The 23,065-nt window shown below is 34.1% G+C and overlaps 1 long non-coding RNA gene across 2 annotated transcripts in view; it reads left to right on the top strand.

Moving 5' to 3' along the window:
* Positions 1 to 23,065, top strand: part of LOC115866469 (uncharacterized) — a 1,106,684-nt gene that overhangs the window by 606,977 nt on the left and 476,642 nt on the right. The window lies entirely within an intron of this gene.

The raw sequence follows: 23,065 nt of genomic DNA, 5'->3' as shown, positions 1-23,065 counted from the left end.
AAAATGATCCAGAAACCAATCCAAGTTAATGGCAGACCTTAAATGCCCTTTGTGCAGGTGAGCAACCTGCATCAGAAGCCACTTGGGAGCTCTCCAGCTAGTCCTTTCTAGTCCTCCCTGACTCAAGCAAGATGTGTTCTTGGTCTTTTCAGCCTAATTCTTTGTGAAGGTGTTACTGGTTCTGGAACCTCAGGCTTAGCATCCTTCTCCTTCCTGCCACTACAGAGTGTAGAGAAGACAAATCTGGTTTCTGGAAACTTAGGAAATGTGGCTTTCTTATGCTGATATAGAATAAGCAGCACAAGATGTTGCATGACCAATTCCAAGGAGTAAATTTTAGTTTATGTGTCATTTTATTGGAAATTATACTTCTACTGGAATCTTGGAAACTAGTATCCTATATAGGAGGCATGTGAGAGACACTAGAAAACCCAAACCACAACTTTTTGAGTTGGGCGAGCATTACCCTTGAAATTTATTTTCAATAATATGTTCTTCTGAAGGATTTTCAAATTCTGTGAAGTATGGTACATGCACATGAATTGATTTGGACACTCCAGCCTTCCTGAACACATCTCCAGGTTTCCTCCCCTGATCCATTATCAGCAAGCATGACACAAAACAATGTGACAAATATCCTACATATCAAAGAGGAGAAAGATCATTGCTCCATTAATTCCAAAGTGTTTAAATAAAAACATATGCTGACCGTCACAATGATGCCTGGTCTAAACAAAAATGCATATAGAATAGTAAGGAATGTAAAATACGAAGCAATGACACGTGTGAATTTCAATCGGAATCTACTTTTATATGAATGTAATTATGAAAAATTATTGTCTATATTAATGAAATAAATCAAAGTCTACTCATGTTACCTTCAACCTACTATTGATTTTTTAAAAATATAAAATATATGCAGTTATTAAATCCCTTATTAGTAGTAGTAATTATTTCTGCAATTTGTCTTAATTATACTTAACAATCACCAATACTTTTGTTGTTTTTATAAAAACATGTTTACCCCTTTGTGTCTGACGGTTTTTGTGGATAAAAAACATAAGAGGATTGAATGGCAATAATCAGTTCTATTTAGTTCTAGAAGCTAAAAATCTCTTTCTGCCGTTTTGGATATAAGCTGCCTAATGCATCCTCTTCCTACTTATAATTTTATTGCTTGACTCCTTTGCTTTCCTAATTCGTGTTTCATGTATGATTTCTCCACTTAAAAGTCAGATACTCTTGATTCGCAGAACTCTGAAAATATACCATATTTCAGTCTCTGCATGTTGTGCCAAGATTCCTCTGACCAGGTTGCTTTAAATGAACAAATTATAATATTCTGTTTGGAAGTTCCTTTGATAGTTTATTGTCACCCATCACTTTACCCATGACAAAGTGTCAGCTTTCTCAGAATATATTTCCTGGCTTCAATGTATATTGAAGTTTTTCTTTGTTATATTTTGATAAGACAATTTTGAAGAAAATGGTTTAAAAATGTGCCCTCTGTGACTTTGCCTACTTTGAAGTGTTATTAGGTTTGATTTTTATATATTGTAACTGTGTGTCTAATGCATATTTTATATATATATATATTATATATGCGATGACATATATCATGTAATAGTATATGCCTTCTTATTTCTGTCGATAATAGAGACTATATATATTAAATATATATATATATGTATATTTAACAATATTAGTTCTGGAATTATGCCACCTGGAACTGAATCGAGTCCTTACCACTTAATAACTGTGTGATAGGGCAAGACAGTTAAACCCTCTATGTCTCAGTTTCCTCATCTGAAAAATATGAATGAAGGTAATAACAGCCTTTACCTCATAGCTTTGTTACGAATATTGAAAGAGTTAACCCTTAGAACACTACCAGGACTTACTGAGCACTCAGTCAATGCTTGCCATATGATTACATATTATTCCTCTCTGTCACTTTTAAGGCTTTGTATGCACAATTCTGTTTGCGAGATAAACACCACTTGCTTTCATCTTATTAGCATTTGCAGAGTATACCTTTTTCATTTTCTTTATAGTCAGTCTTCCATTTTGGTTTTGAATGTCTCTCTCATAGAAAGCAGAGTTTGGTATGATTTTCAAGTTATGTTTTCCATTTCTATTCTTTCTCTGGTTAACCATTGTTATCGCTGAAACTTAAAATCATTTTTCTAACCAGATTAGAAATAATAAATATTTATTTTATCTGGGATTCTAGTTCCAGGTTGTTAACTTTATATAGTCAGTTTACTGAGGAGTAACAAGTAACCATGAGTTTTATTCTTTTTCCCGTTTCCACTGCTTCTTGAATCTGACTTCTTCCTCCAGTTTATTTATCTTTTCTTTTCTGAGGTTTTTCATTTGTTTGCTTGGTTTTAGTTTTGTAATATGTTCTCTGGTAAATTTTTCAGAAAAAGGTTTGTCACTGTAAAATAGTCTGAGTTTTTTTCATGTACTAAATGTTTACTTGGCCTTCATATATAACTGAATGTGGATGCCTATATTCAAAAGCGGTTTTCTTCTGAAATTTGCAAGCATTTCTCCACTATCTTGAAGTAGCCAATGATGCTGTGAGAAATTTGAAGTTAATGTGATCCTTATTCCTTTGTAAGTAATCTAGGTTATTACTTTTAGCTTTTGTTTTTATCATGGTGCCTTGTAGTCTCACTATGACATGTCTAGGTATGTGAGTAATCAACACTTCTGCCCCACATTGGTAGGCTGAATTGTTAGATGATCTCTAAGACCTTAACCCCTTGCTATCATTCTCATGACTGTCTCATGGCAAAAGAGTTTTTGCAGGTGCAGTTAAGGTTATTAATCAGTTGATTTTAAGGTAGGGAGATTATCTGGGTGGGTGGAAAGTCTCAGCTGGTAACAGAATGGAAGTTAGAGGTTTGAAGCAAGAAAGGGATTTGACAGAAGGGAGGTTCTCTATTGCTGAGATAGAGGAGGACACGGGGCAGTGTTATGATTTTGTTAAGTCAACATTTGTTGAGTAGAGCCCCTGGGTACCAGACAGTGAACCAACCGAGATTCGACAAAAGATCACAAGAGAAATTGAGACAGAGAAGTTCACAGGTCCTGGAGGAAGTACATGGCCTACAGAGAGGTCAGGGCAGGGCTCAGACAGAGAGAGAATCAGGATCTAGGGCACATGCCTTTATTAGGATAGAGAGCTTTGGGGTTCCTAGGCTAAGGACAGGTTGATCACATAAAAAGAGGGCAGGGTTCTGGTAAGCTCCACAAGGGTCTTATATAATGGGTGCTCTGGAAGACTGAGGAGACTCCCACAAGGGCCACTGGGAAATCATATCAGGAACTTACATTACATTACTTGTGACTCTGAGGGCTGTTATCTAGAGCATGTGTTTGCATATGAGCCTAGTGTCAGGTTAAGGCCCTTTCAGGTTACTTGGCCAAACAAAATAGATGCTGTGGAAGCAATATCATGGAGTAGCTCAGCTAAACTCTGGACAGGCCAGGACCTGAGAGTGACTTCTAGGAGCTGGGAGTGGACCTCAATTCCACAGCCACAGTGAACTGAATTCTCCCGACAACTTGAGTGAGCACAGAAGCAGATTCTTCTCAGGGCCTACGGATAAGAGCCCAGCTAGGCCCACAGCTTGACTTTGGCACTGTAAGACCCCCAGCAAAGAACCCAGTCAAACCCATGTTTGACCTTCGGAACTGTGAGTTAGTAAAGAGCTATTGTTTTAATTTACTGCATGTATAGAAATTTTTTACATAGCAATAGAAAAATAATAAACCACAATACATCCTCTTGGTGGATATATTAGACATCTCTTGTGCTCTATTTTGTCAGTCTATCTTTAGCCCCACCATTCCATGGCAACCAGCTTTGCACAGGTGCCCCTCGTCTCAAAGGCACTTTGCATCTCTCACTTCCAGATCCAAGCCTACTCTGAAGCTGTGATGTGGGATGTCCATGGGAATGAACCTGGCAACCCAGAGGTAGAGGACTTACAGGGTACCCTCAACCACTGGGACAGGAGAGAGAAGCAGTGTCCCCCAACCTTTATTTTCTAATTAGTAAATCTGTGACATATTCTATATGGCATTTTAAAAGATCCTCAGGGGGTCAAGTTGCCCAGACTCAGGAACTTACCCTTTTGCTGATTCACTTATCAGTCAACCAGTTCTGATGTCTGGTATCACTGACCAAAATAAACAACCTTTAGGAATCCCCTGGTTTCAGACTCTGCTTTCAGCTGAGGCAGTAGAGGATGGGCAGTGACTTTCTTCTGTGTATTCTTTGGCTCTGGTTTCCTTCTTCTGGGACTAAAGAGTAAACTTGTTTTTATTATTTTCACTGAAATTATGGAACTACCATTAATCATTTCTTAGAATTTGGGGTGGGAAGATGAGGCTGCCAAATATCTTCCAGTACAGATTCTTCCTGTCCATATGATTTAACCAAAGTGAATCATATCCCAACTCCCAGATAGCGTTACTTTTTTTCTATTTTTAGTACACTAAAAATGAATAGATACCTTTGTTTATTTGAATAACTCATCTTTTTGTTGCACCAGTGTGTGTGCCTGTGAGTACAGATAGCCCATATTCTTAATTGCTCCTTGATGAAACTGAGATAGAGGACTTTACACAGTATTTTCAAAAAGTGGCCTTTTGGATTCTGTCCTAATAAGTTTGTACAAAATTATCTAAAGAGTAAGAAGGAGACACTACTTATATTTGCCACTGTAATTTCTCTGTTTTTCTCATCCTAACTGGCTGGTAGCTGGGAAGTCTATAATGGTTTATCTGTATGTAAGATACCTCAATTTTGTGACAGATACTGTTGGTTACCTACAAAGCTGACATACCCCACGCCTCTTCGCAGATCTAGAGGTGAATTTTGCTTAGTGTAATTCTGCTTAGATATAGAATTTTGTATTTGACCCAAATTACACAATTTGGAAGTAAGGGGATATAGGTTATGGGGCTTCTAGGAAAATTCTTCTGCCCTTGACACGTGAACAGGAGTAAAGAATTTCCTTTTTACTATTCCTTCACATATATTTTTTTTAATTAGTAAACTTTATTTTTCTAGAGCAGTTTTAAGTTTACAGAAAAATTGAGTGAAAAGTACAGAGTTCCCATATACCCCTTCCCCTCTCCCCTCCTGCATAATTTACATAAGGGTTCACTCTTTGTATTATCTATTCTATTTGTCTTGGCAGATGTATGGCCTATATACACCAACGTAATAGCATACAGAATAGTTTCATTGCCCTAAAATTCCACCTATTCATCCCTCTTTCTCTCCCTTCCCTTGAGTTCCTGGCAGTCACCACTCCTTTTACTATCTCCATCATTTTTCCTTTTTCAGTTGAAATAATATAGTGTGTAGTCTTTTCAGACTCAGCAACATGAATTTAAGATCCAGCCATCTTGGTAGCTTCCAAGTTTTGGCAAGTATGAATAAAGTTGCTATAAACACCTGTATGCAGGTTTTCACGTGGACTTAATTTTCAATTCATTTGGGAAGCGTAATTGCTGGATCATATGATCTGGCTATGCTTAGTTTTGTAAGAAACTCCCAAATTATCTTCCAATGTGGCTGAACTATATTGCATTCCCATCAGCAATAAATGCATTTCACCAGCATTTGCTGTTATCAGTGTTTCGGATTTTAGCCATTCTAATAGGTGTGTAGTGGTATATCATTATTGTTTTTTTGTGTGTGGTACGCGGGCCTCTCACTGTTGTGGCCTCTCCCATTGCGGAGATCAGGCTCCGGACGTGCAGGCTCAGCGGCCATGGCTCACGGGCCCAGCCGCTCCGTGGCATGTGGGATCTTCCTGGACCGGGGCACGAACCCGTGTCCCCTGCATCAACAGGCGGACTCTCAACCACTGCGCACCAGGGAAGCCCCTCATTATTGTTTTAACTTACTTTTCAGGAAAGACGTATGAAGTTGAACACCTTTTCTGTGCTTTTGGGCCTTCTGTATATCTTCTTTAGTGAAGTGCCTGTTATTGAGTCTTCCCATTCACGAACACAGAACAGCTCTCCATGTATTTAGGCCTACGCTTTTAAAGTAGGTTTTTTGATACTCCTGTAGCCCCTTACTCTGTGGGCAATGGAGAATTCATGCTGAGTGCAGGAATCTATGACCCTGGACTTTCTAAATTTCACCCATGTTTCTGGTTCCATGTCCTGCGATATATATTGAAATCTTATTTTGACTCAGTTTTAACATGTATCAGTGATATAACAGGGACAGAGCTGACTGTACTAACCCTTTGTACTGTAGTCTCTAGTTCCAAGATCACACTGCCTCTGAATTCTTCACTTAACTGCCTTTTGTGATTCATCAGGTCATTGCCCTTGTTCAAATTCTTCACATATCGTTATAGTTTTCCTTACAGTCTGATGGGTTCACTCACTCCTCACATTAGCAGACTCTGCTATAGAGAATGAGAGAAGGGGGGAGTGAGGGAGTGTGAAAGGGAAAGCGTAAAGGTGAAAGATCCCTGGCACCTGTGTGTGAGTTGTTATTTATACTCTAAGTCTGCTTCAGTGAGCTTAGTAATATTCACTGTTCTACAGTTCGCCATAAAATTAGCTAGTGGGGTAATGTTTTGTAGGTATCCTAATCAGGAGATTCACAGACTTAAAGCAAAAAAGAATTTTTTAAAAAAATTCTACCATCCACCACCAACGATACCTGAAGTAAACAGAAGGAAACAAAAAATATAGGAAGGTTGAGAATAATTTCAGTCTTACACAGCACAAACTTTCTATCTCAGATAAGTGATGAAATAAGCAAAAAAAGACAACACCCATATATTTTTGTGCGTTAAATAAGGATTCTATTTTATGTCAGTTCTGCTATGAAAGATGCCATTTATTGCAAAATATTTCCAAGATATTATTACACTGACGAGGAAAACAGGTCACATACTAAGTCTTTTTCCTTAATACCAGTAATTGTGTTTGAAATGCATTAGAATTCTCCCAATCTGGGCTTTTATTTAGGATTGCTTTTCTTTCTGTGCACCAAATGGAATTACGAGTTTTCTGGAGCACAATGTGCGTCTATACTATAAACAGCTGGACCTTCTGTGTTTGCTCCATGATCTGCAGAAAAGTAAGAATCTTGACAAACTATAAAATACAGATAATTTTGATATTCAGCCTCATTTTCCTCCTAAACTAATCAAATTCCCCTGGTCACTAACTCTAAGTGAGACCAGCCTGGATAGAATCAGGTTTAATAATCCTGGCCTGAAACCACCCTATAACCAAATCCTCCACAACAAAAACTTTCTAAAACCTAAGCTACTTGAGTATTCCATGTGAATAAATTCATCTGGTCAGTGGCAAGTTTCCAATGCACTCAATTTAATATTTGATCTCAACAGGTTTTTCTGGTGGCCTTTGAAGGGAATTTGATATTAATTATAATATGCCATTATGAGATTTTTTTTACACTACCTCAATTTATATGCAAGTTTATAATTCTTAAGAGTTTTAGAAAGATTTCCTTTTCCATGCATATGGTTGTATATTTTTATATTTCACTGCTACACATGATATTAATTAGTACAATTCATCAACCAATTCCCCTATGTTTAATCTATTCCCAGTCCCATACCATGATTTTATAATTAATACTTTGTAATATAGTTTGAAAACTGTCCTTATTTAAAAAAATTGCCTCATCAATTTTTCCCTTTTATCCTTCCACTAATAGCTTGTTAAATTTTAAGCAAAATTCTGTTCTGATTTTTATACAGATTGTACTGAATTATAAATAAATTTGGAGAAAATTGTTTGATAATGGTGAATCTTCCCACTTAGGAACCAATTTATGTTATATGTTTTCAATTCTATTTATATATTTGAGATGGGTATCGGAGGAAGAAAGGTGTCAATATCATCTCCTTCAGGATTGAGTAAAGATGCAGAGAAGAGGGAATCAAGAAAAAACATAAAGGCTATACAATGTGATTTTTTTAATAAACAGCATATTGATTTATTAAGGGTCCATTTGTGTAAACCACATATATTTCAGATAAATATGTATAGGTGTAGGTGAATTTTACCAATATGCTAATAATAATTTATTTGGGGGTAGCAGTTAATAAGGAGTGTTAAATTATTTTACTCATATGTTTTAAATTTCTGAAATTTTCATGATTATTAGAATATTTTGTATAATAAAGAACCATAAACTATTTTATAATATTATAACATGTTTTAGTCTTAATAACTATTAATAATATTTTATAACAAAAATTGTTTTATTTTTCATTAAGTATAAATTAAAAGTCTTATTTTTTCAATTACATTTAAACATCTATTAAAATAATAGTGTATTTCATCTCATTCAATTTTTAAAATTGAAAATTATTGATAGATTTTTTAATGTTGAACCATTTCTGCATTCCTGAGATAAACTGCATTTGCTTATTATATTTTATTATTTTATGCAAAGATAAATATTAGTTTTCTAATATTTTATTTGCAAAATTTGCATTGATATTCATAATTTGAATTACTTTTTTTAATATCATACTTACCTTTATGAATTGGTAGCCAGTCAAAAAGTCAAAAGATAGTTCCTTCTTTTTTTCTGGATGGGTACTATTTTGATAATAAAGGAATTACCTATTTCTTCAAAGTTTGCTAAAACTCACCAGTAAAATATACTTGTCCTGGCACCTTCTTAAGAGGTATACACTTGACCTCTTTTTCAATATCGTCAAAAAGCTTAAACCATTCATTTTCTCCCTATTTCTTCAGGAAAGTTTGATCATTCAATTTTTTTGGAAAAGAAACAGTTAATCTACGTTGATGGTTGTCAACTTGGGCATCCCTGGAGGATGTTTGGAAATGTGTGCAGCCATTTTTGATGTTAATAATGACTAAGTAGGGGCACTAGATATTAGTGATGGATTGCAAGCATGATGAACACCAACCAATATATAGGAGAGTCTTACACACACACACACACACACACACACACACACACAAGCCCCAAACAATTATCACACTCAAAATTTTGCACTCTTTGAGAAATATAGGCCTATAAATGCAAATTCATTGCTGTACTGTTGCACATAATATTATTTTATACATTTAAATATACAGATTTTATTTTTAATTAAGTCTTTATATGTAGCATTTTTAATACTTTTATTTTACCTCTTCAAAAATCTCTTTCAGACTTGCAAAAAGTTTGTTAACTGCATTTGCACTTTTTTAAAAACAGCTTTTAGTTGAAATCCTAGTTCTTCCTCTGCTCTATTAACAATTTTTATTTTGAGATAATACATAATATCAATATCAAAACCGGGACACTGACATTGATGTTACCCACTGATCTTAGACATATATCACCAATTTTATATGCACTCATTTGTGTGTGTGAGTGTGTGTTATTTGTGTATGTGTGTTTGGTTCTATGCATTTTTATCACTTATGTACATTTATGTGACCACCACTACAGTCACAATATAGAACAGTTTTGTCATAAGTAGCTACAATCACGTCTATCCCTCCATTCATCCCAAACCAACCACTGGCAACCATTAAGCTATTCTCTATCTTTATTCTATTTTCATTTCAAGATTGTCACATAAATGAAATCATTTATATGATTTACAGTTGATTCTTTAACAACATGGATTTGAACTGCATGGGCCCACTTATACATGGATTTTTTTTTCAGTAGTAAATACTACAGTATTATACCATCTGAAGTTGGTTGAATCAACAGATGTGGAAACTTAATATGGAACCTCAAATATGGAGAAACCAGTGAATAGGGAGGGCCAACTATAAATTATATGTGGATTTTCAACTGGGTAGAGGGTGGGCACCCCTTACCCCTGCATTGTTCAAGGGTCAACTGTATTTAGTATTGGCTTTTTGGTATAACATTTATATGTTATTGGCCTTATTTTTCATTTTGCATAATTCCCTTGAAATCTATCCAAGTTGTTGTATCAATAGTTCATTCCTTTATATCGCTAAGTAGTATTTCATGATAGGGATGTATAACATTTTGTTTAACCATTCACAGATTTATGGCATTGGTTGTTTAAAGTTTTGACTATATGAATAAAACCACTCTGAATATTCATGTACAGATTTTTGTGTTGTCTTACCTTTGAGATAAATGATTAAGTATGCAATTGCTGGATTGTATGATAAAGAAATGTTTATAAATAAGAAACTACAATACTCTTTTCCAAAGTGGTTATAATATTTTACATTCCTACCAGCAATATTTAAGTGATCCATTTTTTTCCTGCCATCTTGATAGCATTTGGTGTTGTCATTATTTGTTTGTTTATTTTAATAGACCCTATTTTTTAGAGCAGTTTTAGGTTTACAACAACATTGAGTGAAATTTACAAAGATTTCCCATATACACACTGTTCCACACAGGCACAGCCTCCCTCATTGTTCAATGTCCCCACCAGCGTGGTACGTTTGTTTCAGTTGATGAACCTACATTGATGCATTTTTATCACCCAAAGTCCACAATTTACATTAGGGTTCACTCTTGATGTTTTTAATTCTGTGTGTTTGGACAAATGTATATACATGTAATCACCATTATAGTACCATATAGAATAGTTTCATTGCCCTAAATATCCTGTGTGTTCCACATATTCATCTCCCTCTCCCCTCTGGCCCCTGGCAATCGTTGTTCTTTCACTCTCTTCATAATTTTGCTTTTTCCGGAAGGTCATAGAGCTGGAATCATACAGTATGTAGCCTTGTCATACTGGCTTCTTTTACTTGGTAATCTGCATTTAAGTTTCCTCCATGTCTATGCATAACTTTATGACTCATTTCTTTTTAGAGATGAATGATATTCCATTGCCTGGCTATACCAGAGTTTATTTATGTACTTACCTAGGGAAAGACATCTTGGTTGCTTCCTAGTTTTGGCAATTATGAATAAAGGTGCTATAAATATCCATGTACAGGTTTTTGTGTAGGTAAGTTTCAACTCCTTTGGGTAAACACTAAAAAGTGTCATTTCTGGATCGTACGTTCAGTGTGTTTAGTTTTGTAAGAAACCACTAAATGCTCTTACAAGAGTGTTACACCATTTTACATTCCTACCAGCAACGAATGAGAGTTACTGTTGCTTCATACCCTTGCTAACATTTGGTGTTTTCAGAGTTCTAGATTTTGACCATTCTAATAGGAATGTAATCCTATCTCACTGTTATCTTAATTTGCATTTCCCTGATGATATATGATGTTGAGCATCTTTTCATATGCTTTGGCCCATTTTTTACTTGAATTGCTTCTTTTATACTTTTGAATTTTAAGAGTTCTTTGTATATTTCAAATAACAATATCTTATATGTCTTTGCAACAATTTTCTCCAAGTATGTGGCTAGTATTTTCATTCTCTTGACAGTATCTTTTGCAGAGCAGAAACTTTTAATTTTAATGAAGTCTATTGTATCAAATCTCTTTTTTATAGATTGTGCTTTTGGTGTTGTATCTAAAAAGTCATTGCCAAACTCAAGGTCATCTACATTTCTCCCATGTAATCTTATAAAAGTTTTGTTGTTTTGAATTTACATAGGTCTGTTATCGATTTTGAGGGGTTTTTTTTTTTGTGTATGTGAAAGATGCAAGTTCTCTGTCTAGGTTTATTTTTTTAAATATGTGGATGTACAGTTGTTCAAACACCACTGGTTGAAAAGGCTCTCTTTTCTCCATTGTACTGCCTGTGCTCCTTCGTCAAAAATCAGTTGGCTATATCTGTGTGGGTCTGTTCCATTGATCTATTTGCCTATTCTATCACCAATACCACATTGTTTTGATTACTGTAGCTATATAGTAGGTCTTGAAGTTGAATAGTGTCATTCCTTCAACATTAATCTTCTTCAATATTGTGTTGAATATTCTAGGTTTTTATCTCTTCATATAAACTTTAGAATCAGTTTGTCAATGTCCACAGAATAAATTGCTGGGATTTTTGTTGAAATTGTATTGAATCTACAGATCAATTTGGAAAAACCTGACATTTTGATGATATTTAGTCAAAATGAACATGGAATAGCTCTCCATTTATTTAATTCTTCTTTGATTTCTTTCATCAGAGTTTTGTAATTTTCCTTATATAGACTTGTTTGCAATATACATTTACAACTAATTCAAGTCCACTTTCAAATAACACTATAACACATGTAATACAAGTGCCTATAGTAACAAACTAATCCTAATTCCTCCATCATGTCCCTTTTATCACTGCTGTCATTCATTTCACTTATACATAAATGTATATAAATACATTGCTGCTAGTATTATTTTGAACAAACTGTTATCTGTTAGATCAATTAAGAATAAAAAATAAAAGTGTTTATTTTACCTTCACTTATTCCTTCTCTGCTGTTCTTTGTTTCTTTATGTAGATCCAAATTTCTGACCTATATCATTATCCTTCTCTCTAAGGAACTTTTTTGGAGATTTTTTTATAAGGTAGATCTACTGGCAACAAATTGCCTCAATTTTTGTTTGTCTAAGAAAGTCTTTATTTTTCCTTCACTTCTGAAGATAATTTTTCAGGGTGCAGAATTCTAGGTTGGTGGGGTTTTCTCTCAACACTTTAAATATTTCACTCCACTCTTTTCTCACTCGCATGCTCTATGAGAAGTCAGATATAGTTTTACCTTGTTGCTTTATAGAGAAGGTGTTTTATTTTTTCTCTAAATTCTTTCAGAATTTTTTCTTTATCTTTAATTTCTGAAGTTAGAATATGATATGCCTAGGTTTCTTTTTCTTTTTTTTCCTGCTTGATGTTCTCTGCATTTCCTGGATCTGTAGTTTGGTATCTGACATTAAGTCAGGCAAATTCTCAGTCATTATTATTTCAACTATTTGTTCTGTTCTTTTTTTTTCTTTCTTTACGTATGGTATCCCCATTACATCTATGTTACTCCTTTTTGTAGGTGGTGTGCTGAAGACAAAAGAAATACAGCATGGGTAGTGGAAGAAGGTAGTTACAAATATCAGCTACAACCATGTGACTAGTTAGAGAAACAAGGACTGTAACCGTCATGAACATATCTTCCTTATTTTGTTTTGAGTGTGTGTGTTTGTGTATAACAAATATCTATATTTTCTTTTCTCTCTTAACCCTTTATCATATAACATAAGATACATTAACTTTACATCATAGCTTCTAATTATTGTTAACTTTATATCACAGTATTCAGGTTATAGGATATCAAGGAAAAGAATTAACATCACCCAAGGACTTTGCCTTCTCTTCTGGGACAAGGTTTGGTGAATTTTCACTTGCATGAGGATAGTTGTATCATGTTAGGTGGAAGTATGACCTTATTATTATCTTGATTTAGATATTAAGTATGGTTTCATGGGATGTGTGTGGATATCAAGTTGTCTAGAGGTGGTTTGTAATGGTTAAATTTATGTGTTAACTTGGCCAGGCTATGGTGCCCGATTATTTCATCAAACACTAGTCTAGGTGTTGCTGTGATGGCACTTTAAAAAATGTGATTAACATTTAAATCAGTAAACTTTAAGTAATCAGGCCCACAACTACCTGATCTCTTCTTAACTTGCTAGCTGAGGCTATTTCTTTATGGCTCCTACCTTCAGAAATCTCAAACAGAGGCAAGCACCATCATCTCTATTCACTTTTGCCCCCAAATTAGGAAGATCTTGTGAAAGGTCCCTAAGGATTCTGTCAACACATTTTACAAGAGTAAAACCACCTGGTGAGATTATAGATTCAACAAGAATCCAGTCTCCCATTAGTGTAGTCAGACAGCTTCTTTGCATGATTTTATGCAGGTCTCTCTGACCTCTTTTCTTGGCTTAGAAGTGGTGAAAGCCTCTCAAATAAGGCATTCCTCATAAGGTCTATTACTTTCAGCTCTCTCTCTCCTACTATGGTGTTTGTTTGTTTGTTTGTTTGTTTTAAATGTAGACTTGAGTAAATGTTTGGGTGGTAGCTGACGGCAATAAGTCTGATTTCTGTTGCCTCTCAGTAAACCTTAGCTGGAACTTCTTTCTCTCAACTATAACTACATTTGTAATGCAGAAAACTTAGCACCTCCTACTTTCAGCTTTAAGGCTTACCTAATTCAATGGCAAAGAAAACAGTCTCATTCAACATCCTTGTACACTCTATAGAGTATGTTGTAAATTATCGGTATGGGATGATTTTGACAGTCTTCAGAAGCTTTTCTAAACGTGTATTATTTAGTTTTATGTTTACTTTAGTTTTCATTATAGCCTTTTGAAGCTTATATTTCAGCTAAAGTTAACTAATTCTATTGTCAGAATCACCCCATGGTGTTGTCCTTTTACATATAATTCCCTTGGCCTAAAATGAATGTTCCCAATCTTCTTGTCTCCTTTTCATGCCATTACTCAGCCTCTCATGCTGTCCACAGCTTGAACCTCTACAACCTACTCATAGAAAGTATATATTCTTCTAGTATAAGGCAGCAGAACCTCCTTTGATCTAAATGCAATGTCAATTCAGTATACAAAACTCCAAATTAAATTAAGGAGGTAAAAAGCAGTATATATTTTCTGAAATTTTTGTGTGTGCTCTTAACAAAATTCAATGTCTTCTTTGTTTCCTGAGTAGGTTGTTTGAGAATTTGTCCATAAAATTCAGGTGTTATCCCCAGTAAAATTGTTTTCTCTCCTGCAGAAAGGGAACGCCACTGAACATGATTTATTTTAAAATATTTTATTGTTTACATGTGTGTCTACATACATGCATACGTATGGACTTTGAAGAAAACTTAGAAATAATAAATGAGCAAATTAAGATGAAATGAGACATAATTACTAGTATGCATTGTTAATGGAAATTAATGTGGAAGGTGATATAACTATTTTCTTATTTTATTCAAAAAAGGACTATACCAGGTAACCTTTTTATCGAATCGTTTTTGTTTACTTTTAATAACATATTTGGAATACAATTTTAATTCAGTTAATTCGCTTTAGAATACTATATTTTTAATAGCTGTACCATATTCAGTTGCCTAGAAGTAACAGAGTATACATATTTCATTTTCTGTTTTAGAGCAATTTGGTTATTGTTTCCAGTATTTTAAAAATTATATTAGAAAGTCTAACTGTATTCACATTTTTAACTATATCCTTACTTATAGTTATAGAATAATTTCACGAAAATAGAATTGTACAGTCAAATGTTAATTACCATTAATTTTGTTCTGAATATATTGCAATAAGCAGGTGGTAAGAAGATATGGCCAACACTATTGCCTGAGCTCCCAGAACAAAGGCAAGATAGAGACCACATGAGAGCTGACATGGTAACACTGGATTAGATCTTTGAGGAAACCAAGGGAAGATGGAAAGGACAGAGAGGACAGATGGAGAGAGAAGTTTGGAGATCATGTACGTTTAAGAAAAGGAAAAGAACTGGCAAGCAGACTGAAAAAGAATCTCAGAAAGAATGAGATACTGTACTTTTTTGTAAAGTAAAACAGAGAGTTTCAAGAAAGATGTGAGCAATAGTTTGAATGATATACAAACAAATATCAAGGAATTATAAGTAAGCCATACATTCATTCACTGAGTTGTTTTTTTTTTTTAAATTCCACAAGTATTTATTGAAAGCCAGTTCTATGTTAGGCATTAAGAGCATGAACACATACCAATTAGACATATCCTCTTCTCTCAAGAAGCTTAGGGTTTAGCCATTCCTATTAAAATAAGAATGCAATCAACTCTAATACTAAATAGGAAGGCAAATGTAGCAAAACAGTGACACTATTACATAATCAAGGAGTTCTGAGATTATTTAAAGGAAAAATATGATAAATAATATTATTTTGAATAAATGTTTGGTATAGGGTTAAGTGGAAAATTCATGGGTAGATGAGCTGATTAAATGTTGCTTCAAAATTTTGTGTTTCCCCAATACAAGTTCTCCAAAATACTGTTAATTGACTTATTTGTTAAAATATCAACAGATCTAATAATTATGCACCATTGGACAACCTTAAGTATTACTGAATTGCAAAATTCCTTGAGTTTATATAAAACAAATTTGAATTTTTTGGTAACTGAGGGATAAAAAGAGAAAGAGTGAAAAAGTCTAATAAATAAATTAATAATATAGATTAAGAAAAAACTTAGCTGGATTGTTTGCATCTTTTGTTGCATTTACTAGATGATTTCCAAATATATTCTACATTCTTCATCAGTAGGAATTATACATGCCTTAAACTTTATTGTTCTTTCTCAAAAGTCCTTTCAGAGCACTAAAAAATAAGTGTTTAACAACAAATGAGCAGTTGAAGAAAAATGATTTCAGAGAAAACAATGTAAATTTTACTGTTTTTATTGCTTGAGCCAATAAAACTACTTTGTCAATGTTTTCATATATAAGAAAAAAGATAAATGAAAAATAAATCTGTCTGAAGGCATTTGAAAAGAGCTCTCCGTATTTGTGAACTTACATTACTTTTGTTCTCCAATCCTCATTATTTTAATTTATTTTTTAATAGAAGCAGTTTTAGAAATAATATCTAATTTTTCCAATTATATAGACTCAGACAAATAGACATTTATATTTTAATTTTTATTAAACTATATAGATTTCCAATATTATTCTACAATTCAAAGCATTAAAACATAAAATTTTTGAAGATAATTTACAAATTTTGAGTATCGAGTTTTAAAAAATGACTCCCACTAACTTTGTTATTCACCTTAAATTTTACCAATGAAGTGATTGACCAAGATCCTCTGTCTCCAACATTATAAATCCAGTATACTTCAATTTAAAAATAAAACAAAACTGGGAAGGAGGTAGAGAAGGTAACCATACTTACAAATTGAATAAAGACAGTGCAATTCAAAAGAGAAGAAAAAGATTCTGTGTCTCTATAAAGGGAGGTGACAACAAAATGAAGCATTGAAGTGACATGCTTTAGAGTTTAGCTTTAACTTTGATGAGACTCACCATTTAGACTGTCAGCCTGTTGGTCCAAAAGCACAATACTTACCAAATTAACAACAGTAAAAGAACAGAATGTTTAAGCTTCTTAAAATAAAGAAAATGAGATTCTCTCAAACATGTGTTTTCTTTTCCATATCTGCAAAATTGTTCTGAACTCAGATCTGTATACATAATTTTGTAGTTCGTTGTTCTAAAATGCAGCCATTTGTTATGTCAAGGAAAATGAAATGCTTATGGCCTGAGTATCAATTTTGGAGATGATGGAAATTTTATACAGACCAAGGTAAGCATATTTTAATGGAATTTCTGTGTCTACAACAAAACTCTTACAAACTAATTATGGATAATGTGTTGACAAATTCCTTTGCCACTGTCTTTTTTCATGCTCTTCAGTTAATGTGGTAAGGAAAAAAATTAACACAATAATTTTCTAAAAACTATACTTCTGGATTCTCATACAAGGCCCATGGAGGACTGAGGAAAGAGTCCATCCCCAAAAGAAATTACGGCATCCCCAAGACAATATTTAGCTCACCATTGTACCAATGAAAAAGGAATTAATGTATGCAGGGTTTTGGCGTGTTTCTCTTTGGTGTCCAGCTTATGTACATGTCCAATGATGACTAAGACAATGAAAGCAAAGATCTTACTTCTAAGCTAGGGTTTCTCAACAGCAGCACTAATGACATTTTGGGCTGAATACTTCTTTGTTGTGCGGGATTATCCTCTGCATTGCTGGATATGGCCTGTAACCACCAGATTTCAGGAGCTCCCTGTTCCCTAATTATGACAACCAAAATGTCTCCAGAGTTGCCTAACATTTCCTACTGGTCAGAATCAGAGAACTGCTGTTCTCTGTTGAGAACCTCTGATTTAAACAAGTATCTCTTTAAATCAAAATAGCAAGGGCTGGGGAAAGTACCATTCCCAAAGAGAGCATGTATATTTAAATTTCTTCTGCTAACCATTCTAAGAGCCTTATCTGTTGATCTGGAACCTATGTCTTATCATTTTTGTGATGGAAAAATATTTGCATGTTAGTCATGCAATTTGCATACAAAGAGGTGGATAAAAGTTGAGAGATTTGCCCCAATTCTATACTAAAAGCAAAATTAGAATAGTATTATCAACTCTGGTTCAAGAAGTTTTCCACTAGGTGAAGTTTACAGTAACTTTTAATTCCATTCCATTTCAAATAGAATATCGTTTCAAATCAACCAAATTTCAATCACTCTTTGCACATCCAAAACACACACACACACACACACACACACACACACACACACACACACACACACTTGGTATGGAAGGGGAGGGTATTTGCATACATTTATTCAGTTTTTCACTTTAAAATATATATTACTTTATGCTACTTGAATAAAGGAATAAAAACAAAGTACATCCGTAAGTTAAATCCTTCAATTTTTTTTTTTTTTTTTTTTTTTGCGGTACGCGGGCCTCTCACTGTTGTGGCCTCTCCCGCTGCGGAGCACAGGCTCCGGACGCGCAGACTCAGTGGCCATGGCTCACGGACCCAGCCGCTCCGTGGCATGTGGGATCTTCCCAGACCGGGGCACGAACCTGTGTGCCCTGAATCGGCAGGCGGACTCTCAACCACTACGCCACCAGGGAAGCCCAATCCTTCAAATTTTTAAGTGACTATACCATTAATTCCAATTAGTTTATAAATGCTTTTTTACAGATTACACTTTGAGGTGGCCATAATTTAATCCAGAGTCATAATCTAAATTTTCAAATGAGATTTTTAAAAATAATTTTCAAAGTGTTCTTAGAGAAAATGTTTTAATACACTACTAATAAAATAATACACATAGAATCATAATCTTAGCAACAATAACATTTTTCAATCACATTTAAGTTCTTTTTTCCAGTTTTATTGTCTTTAAGTTCTTTGCTTATTATTTATTGAATCTGCATAACAATCTTCAGAAATTTACAATTTGTCCCCATTTTACAGATGTGAAAACTGGGGGGATGAGTGGGCTGCGAGGTTAAGTAATTGACCTGGAATTGCACAGTTATGAAGTTGGAGAGTCGGAGTTTGAACCCAGCTGATGTGGCTGGTATTAGAGCTAGTGTTATAATTAGTGTCCTCTGTAGCCCCCATCAAAAAGCTTTTTAATTCATTTGCCTTTGCTCATTCATAAACCATTTTTTAAGGTTTTGAAAATATAACTTTACTTTGTTGCTACTCTCACCATGTGCTTTAAAATGAAGTTTTTATTCTTGCATTCTTAGAAAACTGAGGGACAATGTCTGAGTGAAGGGCTCTTCCATTGCCCGTTGGACAACTAAATGCTACTTCAGTACCTCTAACAGAGGTGTAAGTGTTGAAAAGTTCATTCCTTGACTTTTAAATATGCACTTTCATTGCTCTTCTTTTGCTCTTCTCCTTTTATAAACTAGATTTTATTTATGCTATATATATTTTTTCACTTATGCTTATCTAACAGCAGGAAGAGATATCTTCAACCTTTAAGGTCAAAATACAATTCAGAACACATACATCCAAGATACCTAAGAGGTATGACATTTTACCCCAGATACATAGGAGAATAGATGAGAAAAAAGATATATTTCATATACTCTATAGCAACACATACTTTTGAAAATAAATGACCTATATTTAATGCTTTGCAACTGAAAAACAAAATGAGAGAATAATTGACATTTTGGTATGATGTTCCAGGAGGCTGAATAAATTATATTTTTAATATTTAAATTAGATAAACAATTTTACATCCTGAAAATTTGATTCTGAAAATATTATTACTGTGGTTTATCTATAACATTGTATTTTAGATTTTCATGTATTGCAATCTTCTTGCCAATCAATAACGTATTGACTGTTATTCCAATCTTATACTGTTACAAACAGAAATGCGATGGTCTCACTTGTGACACCACCACTAATAGTGTTTATAATACTAACACTACATATGTAAAGCATGATTGTAATAAGGCATATTATTTATGCATGTTTGATTGTGATCTTAAATTCTAAAATTTAATTCTTTATCTAAATAAATAACGTTATGTTTTACAAATGTATAATTCCTAAGGAAAAATTCACCCTTTAAAGAACACAACATTTTAAACATCCACGTTAATGATTAGAAGCATACACGCATATTGAATTCACATGGCTTTAAACAAAAAGGAAAATATTAACAACGAAGTAGAGTCCCTACAACACAGATTTATGCTATCTAAATACACATGGGGGAATTAGCACAATATATTCTGTTTATAAACAGAAATTTAAGTAATTAAGTAATGGCTTACAGAATAGGATGCTCGTATGCTGGAAATATTTGGGAGAAAGCCTTTGACATGCTAAGATATATAAACTATATCATGGCTCAGGAATATTTAGAATATTTCAGATAGTAGAAATGACATAGTCTTTGTGTATGGTATGCCTTCAGTACAATTTAGACCACCATTTGTCCTCAAGTAGGTCTATTTAAAGTATAATTGACTGCCCTAGCAATTATTGTGAATAGCAGCTGTCTGCTGGTAAAAAGGCATATATATAATGAGGGAGAAAGGATCAAATACATGCAATAGAAAAGAAAAGCATGAAGAAAATATCTATATAAGGTATTTTAGCCCAGATTTTATGCTTGAAAGGGACAAGGCCTATTAGCCATTTCCAATTAGGGACTATAAAAAAAAAAAATGAATGAAGGTACTCATCTGTTTATGAAAAGCAGCTGGGACTCCCTAAATCCAAAACCAGCAAAAGTTTATTTGTTCTAAAATTGTTGCAGTTTATAGCATTTCATTTATTTTCATTAGCTATGTTAGGTTTTGTGAAAACCTTTCTTGTATCATGTACCTTTCTGCAACACACAAAAACACCTTGCTTTGTTTTTCTCCTAAATAGCTACATAATTAGATGGATTATTTCATGTGGCTGTGCCTGTGTTTGCTGAAGAGAACAAGCCAGATAAATTAGCACTTAGCAGAACACACAATAGCACATAATATGCCCTTGTGTTTCATATAAAGCTTTATTTGTCATTCACGGCTGGTTGGCAAAACTGACTTTGCTTTTGAAAATGACAGGTGGTAGGTACTCTGGTGAGCTCTGTATGGAAAAAGAATCAACCTTCACCAAGACAGTTTCTGTCAATAGCTTCCATGATTTCGTATTCAATCTGGGCTTGTGTTGCTTCTAAAGTTCTGTTTTATTTGCATCTCTTAGGTCCGGCCTCACCAAGGCTCTTTCATAACTGGGATTCTCTACCACAAGGCTGGAAAGGCAGGCTTCCTCTCCTCTCTGCAGGCCTGATTAAAAGACAGGTGAAGTTCAGTATATTTCAATAAGCCTCAACATTCCATGTCAGGAATCAATAGCCCTCCTTCTTTTTTTAGGGGTTATTAAATTGCAGCTGTAACATTAGCCTTCTTTATCTAATTGATTGTCTTTTCACAGGGCTAAGAAAATCAATAGCAGTCAATGGGACTGCCCTGTTTTTACCTAATAGATGTTTTCTCCTAATTGGCTGCCTGGGTGGCTTCACAGAGCTCAGTATGTTTTCAGAAGTCCACAGTATGTTGCAACCCTTGTAAACTATTTTACCCTGTGCAACAGTTATTGATTTTATAATGAAATCTAGAAAAATCAATAGCAATCAGGAATATAGATCAGGATTCCTAGGTACCTTATGACAAAGGTCAAACTCACTTTGCTACCACTTCAAACTGTGATTCAATTAAATGTGTCCTTAAAACATTACATTTTCCAAAGACTTTGATCAAAGTCACTTGATTTGTTGCCCAAGACCTGGCTCAAAAACCAAGAATTAAAACATGTAATTAAAAAATAACATAGCAGTTATTAATGGACTATTTCCCTGTAAAACGAGATAAATCGAAATCATTAAGAGTAAAATCATGAATTTGCTGGGGGAAAAAATGTGACCTATCAAAAGTTCTTGTTCACAAGATATGGTCAGCTATACTAACTTCCTGAGAATTAATAATAAAATGTATAATTTTAAGTGAAAAAATGTATTTGGTAGAATTGCTTAATTCTTTACATTTAATAGTAAGCAGCATTGCCCCAATATAGGAGAAGCACAAGTATTTTCCAACTGGTCCTGCATCACCGAATCTGTGTTCAAATTCCATCTCTGAGTGCTATTAGATTTTTGTGGCTGTATCTGTTTTAAACACATACGTATGTAAATAAGACAATGTTATAAATCAGTTTATGCTACAATCAAGTTATGAAATTCTCAGAAACAACCGTTTCCTCTTTTTTAAAAGAAAAATCACAATTTAAGAGATGTGAATATTAATTATGGCTTTTAAAATTTTAATTTCTCTCCTGAGAGAAAGAAATAGTTTTTACTTCTAAAGATCAAGAAGAGTCAGATTTTCTTTACATTTGTTTTTTCCACCTGCTTCGCTATTGCTGACTTCTGTTGTCTGTTGCTCACTATTATAGATAGAGTTTAATTTGGAATCATAATTTTTCTTGCTATCCTGAATTCTAGACTGGATATGTTTCTCAGATATATTCTCATTACTCATTTTTATTCCAACCCTGAGATTTGCATGTCTGTATTCTTAAATCCCACTTATTTTGATTCCTACCTAATAATAAAACCGAGTAAAAAGTCAGAAATTTCCACCTACACCTTCCCATTTTTGTAAACAATTCTCCTTTTCCCTTGTTATGACAACAAACTGGACATTGTCATTTTTCAAACTAGAATCATAGGCTACAAGGCAGTTTTCTAACACTTTCCAGATTAGCATGCATGTAGCTTAGTCTTTATCATTCTTCAGTGAATTGATGTGCCCTGCTGAAGTGTCGTGCCATTTAATATGCCTAAGCATGATGGGGATGACAGTTCCATAGCCTGTGACAGTCAACCCATGTGTGTGGAGCTGTCTCCAGCTCTAAAATCACGTATCTTCTGTATACGTCGTTTTGACCTCAGTGCCACCAGTTCTTTCTCTATTATCTGGCAAATAAATAGATAAAGAAATCACGTTATAAACCTAACACCATTTACAAGAATAGGACTT

Source organism: Globicephala melas, chromosome 3 (genome assembly GCF_963455315.2).
Source record: "Globicephala melas chromosome 3, mGloMel1.2, whole genome shotgun sequence".
NCBI classification, from domain to species: domain Eukaryota; kingdom Metazoa; phylum Chordata; class Mammalia; order Artiodactyla; family Delphinidae; genus Globicephala; species Globicephala melas.
Note: the sequence above shows the minus strand (reverse complement) of the source record. Positions and strands in the feature narration are given on the sequence as shown.